The sequence below is a fragment of the Triturus cristatus genome, chromosome 4_1, assembly GCF_964204655.1.
Source record: "Triturus cristatus chromosome 4_1, aTriCri1.1, whole genome shotgun sequence".
NCBI lineage: Eukaryota > Metazoa > Chordata > Amphibia > Caudata > Salamandridae > Triturus > Triturus cristatus.
Genome location: NC_140585.1, coordinates 138,503,136 through 138,521,084, shown reverse-complemented (window position 1 = coordinate 138,521,084; position 17,949 = coordinate 138,503,136). Strand labels below are relative to the sequence as shown.

Below are 17,949 nucleotides of genomic sequence, written 5' to 3'. Positions count from 1 at the left end.
CTTCCTGTCTCTCGTGAAAAGGGAGATGACACGGTCAGATCCGGTGGTCCTGGCTGCGGAACACGATGGACTGAACCGTGCCGACGGACTGCTGTTTCATGACGAACGGTTGTATTTACCTGAAACACCCAGCCAACAAAGGGCGCTACACCTGTGCCATGATCAAGTCCTCTCTGGCCATCCGGGGTACCACAAGACACTGGACCTCGTACAAAGACAGTTTTGGTGGCCGTCGCTGGTAACCGACACCCGTACACATGTGGCGAATTGTACCGTTTGCCTTCTAGGGAAGAACAGGTCCGACCCTTCTGTGGGTCTACTACGGCCCATTCCAGTGCCGCCCTTTCCCTGGCACACCATCTCCATGGACTTCGTGGTTGATCTCCCCATCACCAAGACCGGGCATACCACGGTCCTCACCGTCGTTGACCACCTATCCAAAATGGCGCACTTTATACCCTTGTTAAAGGTGCCCACCGCATCGGAGCTGGCGTTGGTCTTCGTTCACGAGGTGGTCCGTCTCCATGGCATCCCTTCGGTGGTCATAACGGACCGGGGGTCTCAATTCGTGTCCCGGTTCTGGAAGGAGGTGTGCACCATTCTCGGGATGGACGTACGCTTATCCTCCGCCTATCATCCTCAGACCGATGGTCAGGCGGAGAGAACGAATCACACCATGGAACAGTACCTCCGTTGTTTGCTTCTGATGGTGGAGAAGGAATGGTCGGCGGTGTTATGGATGGCGGAATTTGCGTACAACAACAGCAAACATTCAGCCATAGGCGTGTCTCCTTTCTTTTGTCTTCACGGCCGTCACCCCCGCACCACTGCTTGGGAGGTGCCTCGAGACAGCCAGTTACCATCGGTGCGTGCTTATCATGAGACCCTGCGCGACCTCTGGCAGCAGGCGCGGTTTGAGTTGGCAAAAGCTAAAGACACCTACAAGGCGCATGCCGACGCACACAGACAGAAGGAGCCCGACTACCGTTTGGGCGACAAGGTGTGGTTGTCCATTCGGCACCTTAACGTACATGGTCCCAAGAAACTGTTGCCTCGTTTTGTGGGTCCCTTTGCCATCGAGAAGGTGATCAACCCTGTGGCCATGAAGCTCTCGCTGCCTCCACACATGCGGATCCACCCTGTTTTCCATGTCTCCCTGCTGCGGGCGGTCCGCTCTGGTGCACCGGTTCCCTCTCCTCCGTCTCCGGTGGTGGTGGAGGGCCATGTTGAGTATGAGGTCAGGGCCATCTTGGGGTCTCGTCGTGTCCGAGGTAAACTCTTCTACTTGGTGGACTGGAGGGGTTACGGTCCGGATGAACGGTCCTGGGAACCTTTGTCCCATGTCCGTCATGCTCCCCTTCTGGTCCGTGCTTTCCATCTGAGTCACCCCCTGAGCCCTCACCCTGCTTGCCCTTTCTGAGGTCCGGGGTTCGATGGGGGGGGGGCCTGTTTTGGGGGGGGGGTTCTGTCGGGGTCACAGCGGTTGCCATTCCCCCGACATCCTGTAAACACACACAAGACTGCCGGGAGACTCACTTCCGGTTGGAAGACGAGCCCCGGTCTAGTTCTTGCAGACCACTGAAGCACTTCCGGGGGAAACGCTTTTAGCCCGCGCTTCCCGCCGGCTCTGTGCTTCAGATTTCGCCAGAGGCTCACGTCGAGTGGGAGGATTCCTGTTACCTACCGTTGTGTGAGCACCAGTCTACAGTTGCTGAACGCGTAGGAGCGTTACCTTGTGTTCCGGGTTACCGCGCTGTAGCGGTAACACCTGCGGTTTCCTGTACACCGCGCTGGAGCGCTTATCTTGTTATAGCTTTTTGAGTTTTAGTTCACCGCGCTGAATAGCGGATATTGTTTGTCTTCGCTACTGCGCTGGAGCGCCAATCACTTTGTTTCGTCTCACCGCGCTGGAGCGCTGACCTTGTGTATTTTGGTTTCCGCACTGGAAACACCAACAGGCTTGTTTTCCTTTTTTCCAACAGCGCAGACGCGCCACCTCTTAAGTTATAGGGAGTCAGAACCTTGCGCAATCCTTCTTCTATAGTGACTAGCGCAGGAGCGAGTCATCCATCAGTTCCTCGAACCTTCTCATGCTGGGGAACGCCCCTGGAATATTCAAATCCGTCGTAAGCAAGTTGAAGGCCTGGATCAGCAGACACACCGGTGAGTCCTGGCAGGATAACGCTTGTGTGTGTTTTAGGGAAGGCTTGATAAGGGGCGGAAACAGGGGATCTTACTTAATTTCATTCTTGTTCTGTTTTCCAGTTGCCCCGGGGATATCCTGCGCAGCACCTTCCACGCATTCCCACCTCATTCCCGTTTTCTGGCTCCTTTCCTTGCGCCCATCTCATCCCTGTTGGGTCCTGATCCCGGGAGAGGTCAGGTGGGGGCAGGGACGGGTGTTCCTGTCGTCTCTGCGGAATCACTTCGCAAGTAAAGTAAGTCTTGTGGGGTACCTGACAGCCTACGTGCAAAATGTATGAACCCTCGTTGCAGCTGAAAAAAGGCTGGCTCGAAGACTCAGGTCATTTTCGAACACAAAATGGCCTTTTCTGATATATTAAATTGATGGTACTTGAAAGGGACATTTGGGTGTACCTTCCAAATACCAAATTGCAGTGGTATGTAGAAATGTTTTTCGTCCATCATTTGGCCCAAAACAATCATACTTCACCACCATCTCGGTGATTGTGGTAACCAATCCGCGAAAGGATAAGGCGTCCCGTAAAAACCTCTTCCCCTTTGAGAATGTTTCAAAACAAGCATTTTATGTACAGGCATTGGTCCTAATGACCACTGCCTGTTCAAATAAAATAACAATGAAACATATAAATATTTTTTTTAAACGATCCTGTTTTCCTTCAATAAATAATATTAAGAACTACTTCTCCTGTTCCACAGTTTCAAGCTTGTACTTTCCGGCCCAACTGAGCATGATGCTCACACTCTTTCATGACGTACTGATATATTTTCATTCCGACTCTCACAAACAGGTGGGGATATAGCTCAGTGGTAGAGCATTTGACTGCAGATCAAGAGGTCCCTGGTTCAAATCCAGGTGTCCCCTTAGCCTGTTTTGGTTCTTGTGTTTGTAGCTGGGACTTTTCATAAAACCCCTTTGGATCATCATTGACAGAGTCAGTGTTCGCTTGGATCTTACACTTTAACAGCATTACAATGTCACTGCTCAAAACCTGAGAGTAAATGCATTTTTATACAGGGCTCGGTATTCCGTATGGGAAATGTCTGAAAAAGCATTGATTTATTTTGGAATCTGGCTCTTCCTTTCACAGCACCAAACAAAGGGAATGGACTATGAAAGCAATTGACAACTTTGTTTTACAGTTTAGTGCTTCCTTCAATCGCACTACAGAAATTGCATAGAAAAGTGGGCAGCAATGCAGTCAATCTATTCCTCATTTAACCTGTGTCCTCAGTCTTACATGTATTCCACCTCTTCTCTGTGCATACAAAGTATGTGTTTGTTTGAAGCACTTCATTTTTGTGCAATGCATAATCTATTTACTTTCTACTAAAATACGCTGCCCACGTACAAGATGTACGAACCCTAGTTGCAGGTGCAAGCAGGCTGGTCTGAGAAACCAGGCCATTTGCGAACACAAAATAGCTTTTTCTGATGTATTAAATCGAAGGTACATGAAAGGGGTGTTTGGTTGTACCTTCAAATACCAAATTGTAGTGGTATGCAGAAATGTTTTTTCACCGTAATTTGGCCCAAAACAATCATACTTCACCACCATATCAGTGATTGTGGTAATCAATCCACAAAGATAAGTAGTCTCGTAAAAACCTCTTCCCCTTTGAGAATGTTTCAAAACAAACATTTTAATTAGAGATATTGGTCCTATGGACCACTGCCTATTCAAATAAAATAACAATTAAACATATACATTTTGTTTTTTAAATGATCTGTTTTCCTTTAATTAATAATATTAAGAACTACTTCTCCTTTTCCACAGTTTCAAGCTCGTACTTTGTGGCCCAACTGAGCTTGAGCCTCTCACTCTTTCATGATGTACTGATATATTGTCATTCTGATCTTTGAAAACAGTTGGGGATATAGCTCAGTGGTAGAGCATTTGACTGCAGATCAAGAGGTCCCTGGTTCAAATCCGGGTGTCCCCTAAACCTATTTTGGTTTTGGTGTTTGTAGCTGGGATCTTTCATAAAGTCCCTATGAATCACCATTGACAGAGTCAGTGTTCAGTTGGATCTTATACTTTATTAGCATTACAGTGTCACTGCTCAAAACCTGGGAATAAATGCATTTTTACACAGGGCGTGGGAACTTTCTGAAACATCATTGATTTATTTTGGAATCCGGCTCTTCCTTTCACAGCTTCAAGCAAAGAGAATCACTATGAAAACAATTGAAAACTTTGTTATACAGTTTGGTGCTTCCTTGTAGCGCACTAAAGAAATGGCATAGTATACTCGGCAGCGCTGCAGTCAATCTATTTCTCATTTAACCTGTGTCCTCAGTCTTACATATATTCCTCCTCTCCTCTGTGCATACAAAATATGTGTTTGTTTAAAGCACTTCATTCTTGTGCAACGTAGAAACTATTTAATTTCTCCTTAAAACCTCTGCCTACGTGCAAAATGTATGAACCCTCGTTGCAGATGAAAAAAGGCTGGCTCGAAGACTCAGGCCATTTTCGAACACAAAATGGTCTTTTCTGATATATTAAATTGATGGTACTTGAAAGGGACGTTTGGGTGTACCTTCCAAATACCAAATTGCAGTGGTATGTAGAAATGTTTTTCGTCCATCATTTGGCCCAAAACAATCATACTTCACCACCATCTCGGTGATTGTGGTAACCAATCCGCGAAAGGATAAGGCGTCCCGTAAAAACCTGTTCCCCTTTGAGAATGTTTCAAAACAAGCATTTTATGTACAGGCATTGGTCCTATGGACCACTGCCTGTTCAAATAAAATAACAATGAAACATATAAATATTTTTTTTAAACGATCCCGTTTTCCTTCAATAAATAATATTAAGAACTACTTCTCCTGTTCCACAGTTTCAAGCTTGTACTTTCCGGCCCAACTGAGCATGATGCTCACACTCTTTCATGAGGTACTGATATATTTTCATTCCGACTCTCACAAACAGGTGGGGATATAGCTCAGTGGCAGAGCATTTGACTGCAGATCAAGAGGTCCCTGGTTCAAATCCAGGTGTCCCCTTGGCCTGTTTTGGTTCTTGTGTTTGTAGCTGGGACTTTTCATAAAACCCCTTTGGATCATCATTGACAGAGTCAGTGTTCGCTTGGATCTCACACTTTAACAGCATTACAATGTCACTGCTCAAAACCTGAGAGTAAATGCATTTTTATACAGGGCTCGGTATTCCGTATGGGAAATGTCTGAAAAAGCATTGATTTATTTTGGAATCTGGCTCTTCCTTTCACAACACCAAACAAAGGGAATGGACTATGAAAGCAATTGGCAACTTTGTTTTACAGTTTAGTGCTTCCTTCAATCGCACTACAGAAATTGCATAGAAAAGTGGGCAGCAATGCAGTCAATCTATTCCTCATTTAACCTGTGTCCTCAGTCTTACATGTATTCCACCTCTTCTCTGTGCATACAAAGTATGTGTTTGTTTGAAGCACTTCATTTTTGTGCAATGCATAATCTATTTACTTTCTACTAAAATACGCTGCCCACGTACAAGATGTACGAACCCTAGTTGCAGGTGCAAGCAGGCTGGTCTGAGAAACCAGGCCATTTGCGAACACAAAATAGCTTTTTCTGATGTATTAAATCGAAGGTACATGAAAGGGGTGTTTGGTTGTACCTTCAAATACCAAATTGTAGTGGTATGCAGAAATGTTTTTTCACCGTAATTTGGCCCAAAACAATCATACTTCACCACCATATCAGTGATTGTGGTAATCAATCCACAAAGATAAGTAGTCTCGTAAAAACCTCTTCCCCTTTGAGAATGTTTCAAAACAAACATTTTAATTAGAGATATTGGTCCTATGGACCACTGCCTATTCAAATAAAATAACAATTAAACATATACATTTTGTTTTTTAAATGATCCTGTTTTCCTTTAATTAATAATATTAAGAACTACTTCTCCTTTTCCACAGTTTCAAGCTCGTACTTTGTGGCCCAACTGAGCTTGAGCCTCTCACTCTTTCATGATGTACTGATATATTGTCATTCTGATCTTTGAAAACAGTTGGGGATATAGCTCAGTGGTAGAGCATTTGACTGCAGATCAAGAGGTCCCTGGTTCAAATCCGGGTGTCCCCTAAACCTATTTTGGTTTTGGTGTTTGTAGCTGGGATCTTTCATAAAGTCCCTATGGATCACCATTGACAGAGTCAGTGTTCAGTTGGATCTTATACTTTATTAGCATTACAGTGTCACTGCTCAAAACCTGGGAATAAATGCATTTTTACACAGGGCGTGGGAACTTTCTGAAACATCATTGATTTATTTTGGAATCCGGCTCTTCCTTTCACAGCTTCAAGCAAAGAGAATGACTATGAAAACAATTGAAAACTTTGTTATACAGTTTGGTGCTTCCTTGTAGCGCACTAAAGAAATGGCATAGTATACTCGGCAGCGCTGCAGTCAATCTATTTCTCATTTAACCTGTGTCCTCAGTCTTACATATATTCTCCTCTCCTCTGTGCATACAAAATATGTGTTTGTTTAAAGCACTTCATTCTTGTGCAACGTAGAAACTATTTAATTTCTACTTAAAACCTCTGCCTACGTGCAAAATGTATGAACCCTCGTTGCAGCTGAAAAAAGGCTGGCTCGAAGACTCAGGCCATTTTCGAACAAAAAATGGCCTTTTCTGATATATTAAATTGATGGTACTTGAAAGGGACGTTTGGGTGTACCTTCCAAATACCAAATTGCAGTGGTATGTAGAAATGTTTTTCGTCCATCATTTGGCCCAAAACAATCATACTTCACCACCATCTCGGTGATTGTGGTAACCAATCCGCGAAAGGATAAGGCGTCCCGTAAAAACCTCTTCCCCTTTGAGAATGTTTCAAAACAAGCATTTTATGTACAGGCATTCTGTCCTATGGACCACTGCCTGTTCAAATAAAATAACAATGAAACATATAAATATTTTTTTTAAACGATCCCGTTTTCCTTCAATAAATAATATTAAGAACTACTTCTCCTGTTCCACAGTTTCAAGCTTGTACTTTCCGGCCCAACTGAGCATTATGCTCACACTCTTTCATGAGGTACTGATATATTTTCATTCCGACTCACACAAACAGGTGGGGATATAGCTCAGTGGTAGAGCATTTGACTGCAGATCAAGAGGTCCCTGGTTCAAATCCAGGTGTCCCCTTGGCCTGTTTTGGTTCTTGTGTTTGTAGCTGGGACTTTTCATAAAACCCCTTTGGATCATCATTGACAGAGTCAGTGTTCGCTTGGATCTTACACTTTAATAGCATTACAATGTCACTGCTCAAAACCTGAGAGTAAATGCATTTTTATACAGGGCTCGGTATTTCGTATGGGAAATGTCTGAAAAAGCATTGATTTATTTTGGAATCTGGCTCTTCCTTTCACAGCACCAAACAAAGGGAATGGACTATGAAAGCAATTGACAACTTTGTTTTACAGTTTGGTGCTTCCTTCGATCGCACTACAGAAATTGCATAGAAAAGTGGGCAGAAATGCAGTCAATCTATTCCTCATTTAACCTGTGTCCTCAGTCTTACATGTATTCCACCTCTTCTCTGTGCATACAAAGTATGTGTTTGTTTGAAGCACTTCATTTTTGTGCAATGCATAATCTATTTACTTTCTACTAAAAAACGCTGCCCACGTACAAGATGTATGAACCCTAGTTGCAGGTGCAAGCAGGCTGGTCTGAGAAACCAGGCCATTTGCGAACACAAAATTGCTTTTTCTGATGTATTAAATCGAAGGTACATGAAATGGGTGTTTGGTTGTACCTTCAAATACCAAATTGTAGTGGTATGTAGAAATGTTTTTTCACCGTAATTTGGCCCAAAACAATCATACTTCACCACCATATCAGTGATTGTGGTAATCATTCCACAAAGATAAGTAGTCTCGTAAAAACCTGTTCCTCTTTGAGAATGTTTCAAAACAAACATTTTAATTACAGATATTGGTCCTATGGACCACTGCCTATTCAAATAAAATAACAATTAAACATATACATTTTGTTTTTTAAATGATCCTGTTTTCCTTTAATTAATAATATTAAGAACTACTTCTCCTTTTCCACAGTTTCAAGCTCGTACTTTGTGGCCCAACTGAGCTTGAGCCTCTCACTCTTTCATGATGTACTGTTATATTGTCATTCTGATCTTTGAAAACAGTTGGGGATATAGCTCAGTGGTAGAGCATTTGACTGCAGATCAAGAGGTCCCTGGTTCAAATCCGGGTGTCCCCTAAACCTATTTTGGTTCTGGTGTTTGTAGCTAGGATCTTTCATAAAGTCCCTTTGGATCACCATTGACAGAGTCTGTGTTCAGTTGGATCTTATACTTTATTAGCATTACAGTGTCACTGCTCAAAAGTCAAAACCTGGGAATAAATGCATTTTTACACAGGGCGTGGGAACTTTCTGAAACATCATTGATTTATTTTGGAATCCGGCTCTTCCTTTCACAGCTTCAAACAAAGAGAATGACTATGAAAACAATTGAAAACTTTGTTATACAGTTTGGTGCTTCCTTGTAGCGCACTAAAGAAATGGCATAGTATACTCGGCAGCGCTGCAGTCAATCTATTTCTCATTTAACATGTGTCCTCAGTCTTACATATATTCCTCCTCTCCTCTGTGCATACAAAATATGTGTTTGTTTAAAGCACTTCATTCTTGTGCAACGTAGAAACTATTTAATTTCTCCTTAAAACCTCTGCCTACGTGCAAAATGTATGAACCCTCGTTGCAGATGAAAAAAGGCTGGCTCGAAGACTCAGGTCATTTTCGAACACAAAATGGCCTTTTCTGATATATTAAATTGATGGTACTTGAAAGGGACATTTGGGTGTACCTTCCAAATACCAAATTGCAGTGGTATGTAGAAATGTTTTTCGTCCATCATTTGGCCCAAAACAATCATACTTCACCACCATCTTGGTGATTGTGGTAACCAATCTGCGAAAGGATAAGGCGTCCCGTAAAAACCTCTTCCCCTTTGAGAATGTTTCAAAACAAGCATTTTATGTACAGGCATTGGTCCTATGGACCACTGCCTGTTCAAATAAAATAACAATGAAACATATAAATATTTTTTTTAAACGATCCCGTTTTCCTTCAATAAATAATATTAAGAACTACTTCTCCTGTTCCACAGTTTCAAGCTTGTACTTTCCGGCCCAACTGAGCATGATGCTCACACTCTTTCATGAGGTACTGATATATTTTCATTCCGACTCTCACAAACAGGTGGGGATATAGCTCAGTGGTAGAGCATTTGACTGCAGATCACGAGGTCCCTGGTTCAAATCCAGGTGTCCCCTTAGCCTGTTTTGGTTCTTGTGTTTGTATCTGGGACTTTTCATAAAACCCCTTTGGATCATCATTGACAGAGTCAGTGTTCGCTTGGATCTTACACTTTAACAGCATTACAATGTCACTGCTCAAAACCTGAGAGTAAATGCATCTTTATACAGGGCTCGGTATTCCGTGTGGGAAATGTCTGAAAAAGCATTGATTTATTTTGGAATCTGGCTCTTCCTTTCACAGCACCAAACAAAGGGAATGGACTATGAAAGCAATTGACAACTTTGTTTTACAGTTTAGTGCTTCCTTCAATCGCACTACAGAAATTGCATAGAAAAGTGGGCAGCAATGCAGTCAATCTATTCCTCATTTAACCTGTGTCCTCAGTCTTACATGTATTCCACCTCTTCTCTGTGCATACAAAGTATGTGTTTGTTTGAAGCACTTCATTTTTGTGCAATGCATAATCTATTTACTTTCTACTAAAATACGCTGCCCACGTACAAGATGTACGAACCCTAGTTGCAGGTGCAAGCAGGCTGGTCTGAGAAACCAGGCCATTTGCGAACACAAAATAGCTTTTTCTGATGTATTAAATCGAAGGTACATGAAAGGGGTGTTTGGTTGTACCTTCAAATACCAAATTGTAGTGGTATGCAGAAATGTTTTTTCACCGTAATTTGGCCCAAAACAATCATACTTCACCACCATATCAGTGATTGTGGTAATCAATCCACAAAGATAAGTAGTCTCGTAAAAACCTCTTCCCCTTTGAGAATGTTTCAAAACAAACATTTTAATTAGAGATATTGGTCCTATGGACCACTGCCTATTCAAATAAAATAACAATTAAACATATACATTTTGTTTTTTAAATGATCCTGTTTTCCTTTAATTAATAATATTAAGAACTACTTCTCCTTTTCCACAGTTTCAAGCTCGTACTTTGTGGCCCAACTGAGCTTGAGCCTCTCACTCTTTCATGATGTACTGATATATTGTCATTCTGATCTTTGAAAACAGTTGGGGATATAGCTCAGTGGTAGAGCATTAACTGCAGATCAAGAGGTCCCTGGTTCAAATCCGGGTGTCCCCTAAACCTATTTTGGTTTTGGTGTTTGTAGCTGGGATCTTTCATAAAGTCCCTATGAATCACCATTGACAGAGTCAGTGTTCAGTTGGATCTTATACTTTATTAGCATTACAGTGTCAATGCTCAAAACCTGGGAATAAATCCATTTTTACACAGGGCGTGGGAACTTTCTGAAACATCATTGATTTATTTTGGAATCCGGCTCTTCCTTTCACAGCTTCAAGCAAAGAGAATCACTATGAAAACAATTGAAAACTTTGTTATACAGTTTGGTGCTTCCTTGTAGCGCACTAAAGAAATGGCATAGTATACTCGGCAGCGCTGCAGTCAATCTATTTCTCATTTAACCTGTGTCCTCAGTCTTACATATATTCCTCCTCTCCTCTGTGCATACAAAATATGTGTTTGTTTAAAGCACTTCATTCTTGTGCAACGTAGAAACTATTTAATTTCTCCTTAAAACCTCTGCCTACGTGCAAAATGTATGAACCCTCGTTGCAGATGAAAAAAGGCTGGCTCGAAGACTCAGGTCATTTTCGAACACAAAATGGCCTTTTCTGATATATTAAATTGATGGTACTTGAAAGGGACGTTTGGGTGTACCTTCCAAATACCAAATTGCAGTGGTATGTAGAAATGTTTTTCGTCCATCATTTGGCCCAAAACAATCATACTTCACCACCATCTCGGTGATTGTGGTAACCAATCCGCGAAAGGATAAGGCGTCCCGTAAAAACCTCTTCCCCTTTGAGAATGTTTCAAAACAAGCATTTTATGTACAGGCATTGGTCCTATGGACCACTGCCTGTTCAAATAAAATAACAATGAAACATATAAATATTTTTTTTAAACGATCCCGTTTTCCTTCAATAAATAATATTAAGAACTACTTCTCCTGTTCCACAGTTTCAAGCTTGTACTTTCCGGCCCAACTGAGCATGATGCTCACACTCTTTCATGAGGTACTGATATATTTTCATTCCGACTATCACAAACAGGTGGGGATATAGCTCAGTGGTAGAGCATTTGACTGCAGATCAAGAGGTCCCTGGAACAAATCCAGGTGTCACCTTAGCCTGTTTTGGTTCTTGTGTTTGTAGCTGGGACTTTCATAAAGCCCCTTTGGATCATCATTGACAGAGTCAGTGTTCGCTTGGATCTTACACTTTAATAGCATTACAATGTCACTGCTCAAAACCTGAGAGTAAATGCATTTTTACACAGGGATCGGTATTCCGTATGGGAAATTTCTGAAACAGCATTGATTTATTTTGGAATCTGGCTCTTCCTTTCACAGCACCAAACAAAGGGAATGGACTATGAAAGCAATTGACAACTTTGTTTTACAGTTTGGTGCTTCCTTTGATCGGACTACAGAAATTGCATAGAAAAGTGGGCAGCAATGCAGTCAATCTATTCCTCATTTAACCTGTGTCCTCAGTCTTACATGTATTCCACCTCTTCTCTGTGCATACAAAGTATGTGTTTGTTTGAAGCACTTCATTTTTGTGCAATGCATAATCTATTTACTTTCTACTAAAATACGCTGCCCACGTAAAGATGTACGAACCCTAGTTGCAGGTGCAAGCAGGCTGGTCTGAGAAACCAGGCCATTTGCGAACACAAAATAGCTTTTTCTGACGTTTTAAATCGAAGGTACATGAAAGGGGTGTTTGGTTGTACCTTCAAATACCAAATTGTAGTGGTATGCAGAAATGTTTTTTCACCGTAATTTGGCCCAAAACAATCATACTTCACCACCATATCAGTGATTGTGGTAATCAATCCACAAAGATAAGTAGTCTCGTAAAAACCTGTTCCTCTTTGAGAATGTTTCAAAACAAACATTTTAATTACAGATATTGGTCCTATGGACCACTGCCTATTCAAATAAAATAACAATTAAACATATACATTTTGTTTTTTAAATGATCCTGTTTTCCTTTAATTAATAATATTAAGAACTACTTCTCCTTTTCCACAGTTTCAAGCTCGTACTTTGTGGCCCAACTGAGCTTGAGCCTCTCACTCTTTCATGATGTACTGTTATATTGTCATTCTGATCTTTGAAAACAGTTGGGGATATAGCTCAGTGGTAGAGCATTAACTGCAGATCAAGAGGTCCCTGGTTCAAATCCGGGTGTCCCCTAAACCTATTTTGGTTTTGGTGTTTGTAGCTGGGATCTTTCATAAAGTCCCTATGAATCACCATTGACAGAGTCAGTGTTCAGTTGGATCTTATACTTTATTAGCATTACAGTGTCAATGCTCAAAACCTGGGAATAAATCCATTTTTACACAGGGCGTGGGAACTTTCTGAAACATCATTGATTTATTTTGGAATCCGGCTCTTCCTTTCACAGCTTCAAGCAAAGAGAATCACTATGAAAACAATTGAAAACTTTGTTATACAGTTTGGTGCTTCCTTGTAGCGCACTAAAGAAATGGCATAGTATACTCGGCAGCGCTGCAGTCAATCTATTTCTCATTTAACCTGTGTCCTCAGTCTTACATATATTCCTCCTCTCCTCTGTGCATACAAAATATGTGTTTGTTTAAAGCACTTCATTCTTGTGCAACGTAGAAACTATTTAATTTCTCCTTAAAACCTCTGCCTACGTGCAAAATGTATGAACCCTCGTTGCAGATGAAAAAAGGCTGGCTCGAAGACTCAGGTCATTTTCGAACACAAAATGGCCTTTTCTGATATATTAAATTGATGGTACTTGAAAGGGACGTTTGGGTGTACCTTCCAAATACCAAATTGCAGTGGTATGTAGAAATGTTTTTCGTCCATCATTTGGCCCAAAACAATCATACTTCACCACCATCTCGGTGATTGTGGTAACCAATCCGCGAAAGGATAAGGCGTCCCGTAAAAACCTCTTCCCCTTTGAGAATGTTTCAAAACAAGCATTTTATGTACAGGCATTGGTCCTATGGACCACTGCCTGTTCAAATAAAATAACAATGAAACATATAAATATTTTTTTTAAACGATCCCGTTTTCCTTCAATAAATAATATTAAGAACTACTTCTCCTGTTCCACAGTTTCAAGCTTGTACTTTCCGGCCCAACTGAGCATGATGCTCACACTCTTTCATGAGGTACTGATATATTTTCATTCCGACTATCACAAACAGGTGGGGATATAGCTCAGTGGTAGAGCATTTGACTGCAGATCAAGAGGTCCCTGGAACAAATCCAGGTGTCACCTTAGCCTGTTTTGGTTCTTGTGTTTGTAGCTGGGACTTTCATAAAGCCCCTTTGGATCATCATTGACAGAGTCAGTGTTCGCTTGGATCTTACACTTTAATAGCATTACAATGTCACTGCTCAAAACCTGAGAGTAAATGCATTTTTACACAGGGATCGGTATTCCGTATGGGAAATTTCTGAAACAGCATTGATTTATTTTGGAATCTGGCTCTTCCTTTCACAGCACCAAACAAAGGGAATGGACTATGAAAGCAATTGACAACTTTGTTTTACAGTTTGGTGCTTCCTTTGATCGGACTACAGAAATTGCATAGAAAAGTGGGCAGCAATGCAGTCAATCTATTCCTCATTTAACCTGTGTCCTCAGTCTTACATGTATTCCACCTCTTCTCTGTGCATACAAAGTATGTGTTTGTTTGAAGCACTTCATTTTTGTGCAATGCATAATCTATTTACTTTCTACTAAAATACGCTGCCCACGTAAAGATGTACGAACCCTAGTTGCAGGTGCAAGCAGGCTGGTCTGAGAAACCAGGCCATTTGCGAACACAAAATAGCTTTTTCTGACGTTTTAAATCGAAGGTACATGAAAGGGGTGTTTGGTTGTACCTTCAAATACCAAATTGTAGTGGTATGCAGAAATGTTTTTTCACCGTAATTTGGCCCAAAACAATCATACTTCACCACCATATCAGTGATTGTGGTAATCAATCCACAAAGATAAGTAGTCTCGTAAAAACCTGTTCCTCTTTGAGAATGTTTCAAAACAAACATTTTAATTACAGATATTGGTCCTATGGACCACTGCCTATTCAAATAAAATAACAATTAAACATATACATTTTGTTTTTTAAATGATCCTGTTTTCCTTTAATTAATAATATTAAGAACTACTTCTCCTTTTCCACAGTTTCAAGCTCGTACTTTGTGGCCCAACTGAGCTTGAGCCTCTCACTCTTTCATGATGTACTGTTATATTGTCATTCTGATCTTTGAAAACAGTTGGGGATATAGCTCAGTGGTAGAGCATTTGACTGCAGATCAAGAGGTCCCTGGTTCAAATCCGGGTGTCCCCTAAACCTATTTTGGTTCTGGTGTTTGTAGCTAGGATCTTTCATAAAGTCCCTTTGGATCACCATTGACAGAGTCAGTGTTCAGTTGGATCTTATACTTTATTAGCATTACAGTGTCACTGCTCAAAAGCTGGGAATAAATGCATTTTTACACAGGGCGTGGGAACTTTCTGAAACATCATTGATTTATTTTGGAATCCGGCTCTTCCTTTCACAGCTTCAAGCAAAGAGAATCACTATGAAAACAATTGAAAACTTTGTTATACAGTTTGGTGCTTCCTTGTAGCGCACTAAAGAAATGGCATAGTATACTCGGCAGCGCTGCAGTCAATCTATTTCTCATATAACCTGTGTCCTCAGTCTTACATATATTCCTCCTCTCCTCTGTGCATACAAAATATGTGTTTGTTTAAAGCACTTCATTCTTGTGCAACGTAGAAACTATTTAATTTCTCCTTAAAACCTCTGCCTACGTGCAAAATGTATGAACCCTCGTTGCAGATGAAAAAAGGCTGGCTCGAAGACTCAGGTCATTTTCGAACACAAAATGGCCTTTTCTGATATATTAAATTGATGTTACCTGAAAGGGACGTTTGGGTGTACCTTCCAAATACCAAATTGCAGTGGTATGTAGAAATGTTTTTCGTCCATCATTTGGCCCAAAACAATCATACTTCACCACCATCTCGGTGATTGTGGTAACCAATCCGCGAAAGGATAAGGCGTCCCGTAAAAACCTCTTCCCCTTTGAGAATGTTTCAAAACAAGCATTTTATGTACAGGCATTGGTCCTATGGACCACTGCCTGTTCAAATAAAATAACAATGAAACATATAAATATTTTTTTTAAACGATCCCGTTTTCCTTCAATAAATAATATTAAGAACTACTTCTCCTGTTCCACAGTTTCAAGCTTGTACTTTCCGGCCCAACTGAGCATGATGCTCACACTCTTTCATGAGGTACTGATATATTTTCATTCCGACTTTCACAAACAGGTGGGGATATAGCTCAGTGGTAGAGCATTTGACTGCAGATCAAGAGGTCCCTGGTTCAAATCCAGGTGTCCCCTTGGCCTGTTTTGGTTCTTGTGTTTGTAGCTGGGACTTTTCATAAAACCCCTTTGGTTCATCATTGACAGAGTCAGTGTTCGCTTGGATCTTACACTTTAACAGCATTACAATGTCACTGCTCAAAACCTGAGAGTAAATGCTTTTTTATACAGGGCTCGGTATTCCGTATGGGAAATGTCTGAAAAAGCATTGATTTATTTTGGAATCTGGCTCTTACTTTCACAGCACCAAACAAAGGGAATGGACTATGAAAGCAATTGGCAACTTTGTTTTACAGTTTAGTGCTTCCTTCAATCGCACTACAGAAATTGCATAGAAAAGTGGGCAGCAATGCAGTCAATCTATTCCTCATTTAACCTGTGTCCTCAGTCTTACATGTATTCCACCTCTTCTCTGTGCATACAAAGTATGTGTTTGTTTGAAGCACTTCATTTTTGTGCAATGCATAATCTATTTACTTTCTACTAAAATACGCTGCCCACGTACAAGATGTACGAACCCTAGTTGCAGGTGCAAGCAGGCTGGTCTGAGAAACCAGGCCATTTGCGAACGAAAAATAGCTTTTTCTGATGTATTAAATCGAAGGTACATGAAAGGGGTGTTTGGTTGTACCTTCAAATACCAAATTGTAGTGGTATGCAGAAATGTTTTTTCACCGTAATTTGGCCCAAAACAATCATACTTCACCACCATATCAGTGATTGTGGTAATCAATCCACAAAGATAAGTAGTCTCGTAAAAACCTCTTCCCCTTTGAGAATGTTTCAAAACAAACATTTTAATTAGAGATATTGGTCCTATGGACCACTGCCTATTCAAATAAAATAACAATTAAACATATACATTTTGTTTTTTAAATGATCCTGTTTTCCTTTAATTAATAATATTAAGAACTACTTCTCCTTTTCCACAGTTTCAAGCTCGTACTTTGTGGCCCAACTGAGCTTGAGCCTCTCACTCTTTCATGATGTACTGTTATATTGTCATTCTGATCTTTGAAAACAGTTGGGGATATAGCTCAGTGGTAGAGCATTTGTCTGCAGATCAAGAGGTCCCTGGTTCAAATCCGGGTGTCCCCTAAACCTATTTTGGTTTTGGTGTTTGTAGCTGGGATCTTTCATAAAGTCCCTATGGATCACCATTGACAGAGTCAGTGTTCAGTTGGATCTTATACTTTATTAGCATTACAGTGTCACTGCTCAAAACCTGGGAATAAATGCATTTTTACACAGGTCGTGGGAACTTTCTGAAACATCATTGATTTATTTTGGAATTCGGCTCTTCCTTTCACAGCTTCAAGCAAAGAGAATCACTATGAAAACAATTGAAAACTTTGTTATACAGTTTGTTGCTTCCTTGTAGCGCACTAAAGAAATGGCATAGTATACTCGGCAGCGCTGCAGTCAATCTATTTCTCATTTAACCTGTGTCCTCAGTCTTACATATATTCCTCCTCTCCTCTGTGCATACAAAATATGTGTTTGTTTAAAGCACTTCATTCTTGTGCAACGTAGAAACTATTTAATTTCTCCTTAAAACCTCTGCCTACGTGCAAAATGTATGAACCCTCGTTGCAGATGAAAAAAGGCTGGCTCGAAGACTCAGGTCATTTTCGAACACAAAATGGCCTTTTCTGATATATTAAATTGATGGTACTTGAAAGGGACGTTTGGGTGTACCTTCCAAATACCAAATTGCAGTGGTATGTAGAAATGTTTTTCGTCCATCATTTGGCCCAAAACAATCATACTTCACCACCATCTCGGTGATTGTGGTAACCAATCCGCGAAAGGATAAGGCGTCCCGTAAAAACCTCTTCCCCTTTGAGAATGTTTCAAAACAAGCATTTTATGTACAGGCATTGGTCCTATGGACCACTGCCTGTTCAAATAAAATAACAATGAAACATATAAATATTTTTTTTAAACGATCCCGTTTTCCTTCAATAAATAATATTAAGAACTACTTCTCCTGTTCCACAGTTTCA

The 17,949-nt window shown here is 40.9% G+C and overlaps 10 non-coding genes across 10 annotated transcripts; all 10 read left to right on the top strand.

Annotated features, from left to right (window-relative positions):
* The first annotated feature begins 2,995 nt into the window (after positions 1–2,995).
* On the top strand, positions 2,996–3,067 carry TRNAC-GCA (transfer RNA cysteine (anticodon GCA)). The gene has a single exon. It is a non-coding gene; the product is annotated as a tRNA-Cys (tRNA).
* A 1,007-nt stretch (positions 3,068–4,074) lies between these two features.
* On the top strand, positions 4,075–4,146 carry TRNAC-GCA (transfer RNA cysteine (anticodon GCA)). The gene has a single exon. It is a non-coding gene; the product is annotated as a tRNA-Cys (tRNA).
* A 997-nt stretch (positions 4,147–5,143) lies between these two features.
* Positions 5,144–5,215, top strand: TRNAC-GCA (transfer RNA cysteine (anticodon GCA)). The gene has a single exon. It is a non-coding gene; the product is annotated as a tRNA-Cys (tRNA).
* Positions 5,216–6,223: 1,008 nt separating this feature from the next.
* On the top strand, positions 6,224–6,295 carry TRNAC-GCA (transfer RNA cysteine (anticodon GCA)). The gene has a single exon. It is a non-coding gene; the product is annotated as a tRNA-Cys (tRNA).
* A 997-nt stretch (positions 6,296–7,292) lies between these two features.
* TRNAC-GCA (transfer RNA cysteine (anticodon GCA)) lies at positions 7,293–7,364 on the top strand. The gene has a single exon. It is a non-coding gene; the product is annotated as a tRNA-Cys (tRNA).
* Positions 7,365–8,372: 1,008 nt separating this feature from the next.
* Positions 8,373–8,444, top strand: TRNAC-GCA (transfer RNA cysteine (anticodon GCA)). The gene has a single exon. It is a non-coding gene; the product is annotated as a tRNA-Cys (tRNA).
* Positions 8,445–9,448: 1,004 nt separating this feature from the next.
* On the top strand, positions 9,449–9,520 carry TRNAC-GCA (transfer RNA cysteine (anticodon GCA)). The gene has a single exon. It is a non-coding gene; the product is annotated as a tRNA-Cys (tRNA).
* Positions 9,521–14,820: 5,300 nt separating this feature from the next.
* On the top strand, positions 14,821–14,892 carry TRNAC-GCA (transfer RNA cysteine (anticodon GCA)). Its single transcript has one exon. It is a non-coding gene; the product is annotated as a tRNA-Cys (tRNA).
* Positions 14,893–15,889: 997 nt separating this feature from the next.
* On the top strand, positions 15,890–15,961 carry TRNAC-GCA (transfer RNA cysteine (anticodon GCA)). The gene has a single exon. It is a non-coding gene; the product is annotated as a tRNA-Cys (tRNA).
* Positions 15,962–16,969: 1,008 nt separating this feature from the next.
* Positions 16,970–17,041, top strand: TRNAC-GCA (transfer RNA cysteine (anticodon GCA)). Its single transcript has one exon. It is a non-coding gene; the product is annotated as a tRNA-Cys (tRNA).
* Positions 17,042–17,949: the final 908 nt, after the last annotated feature.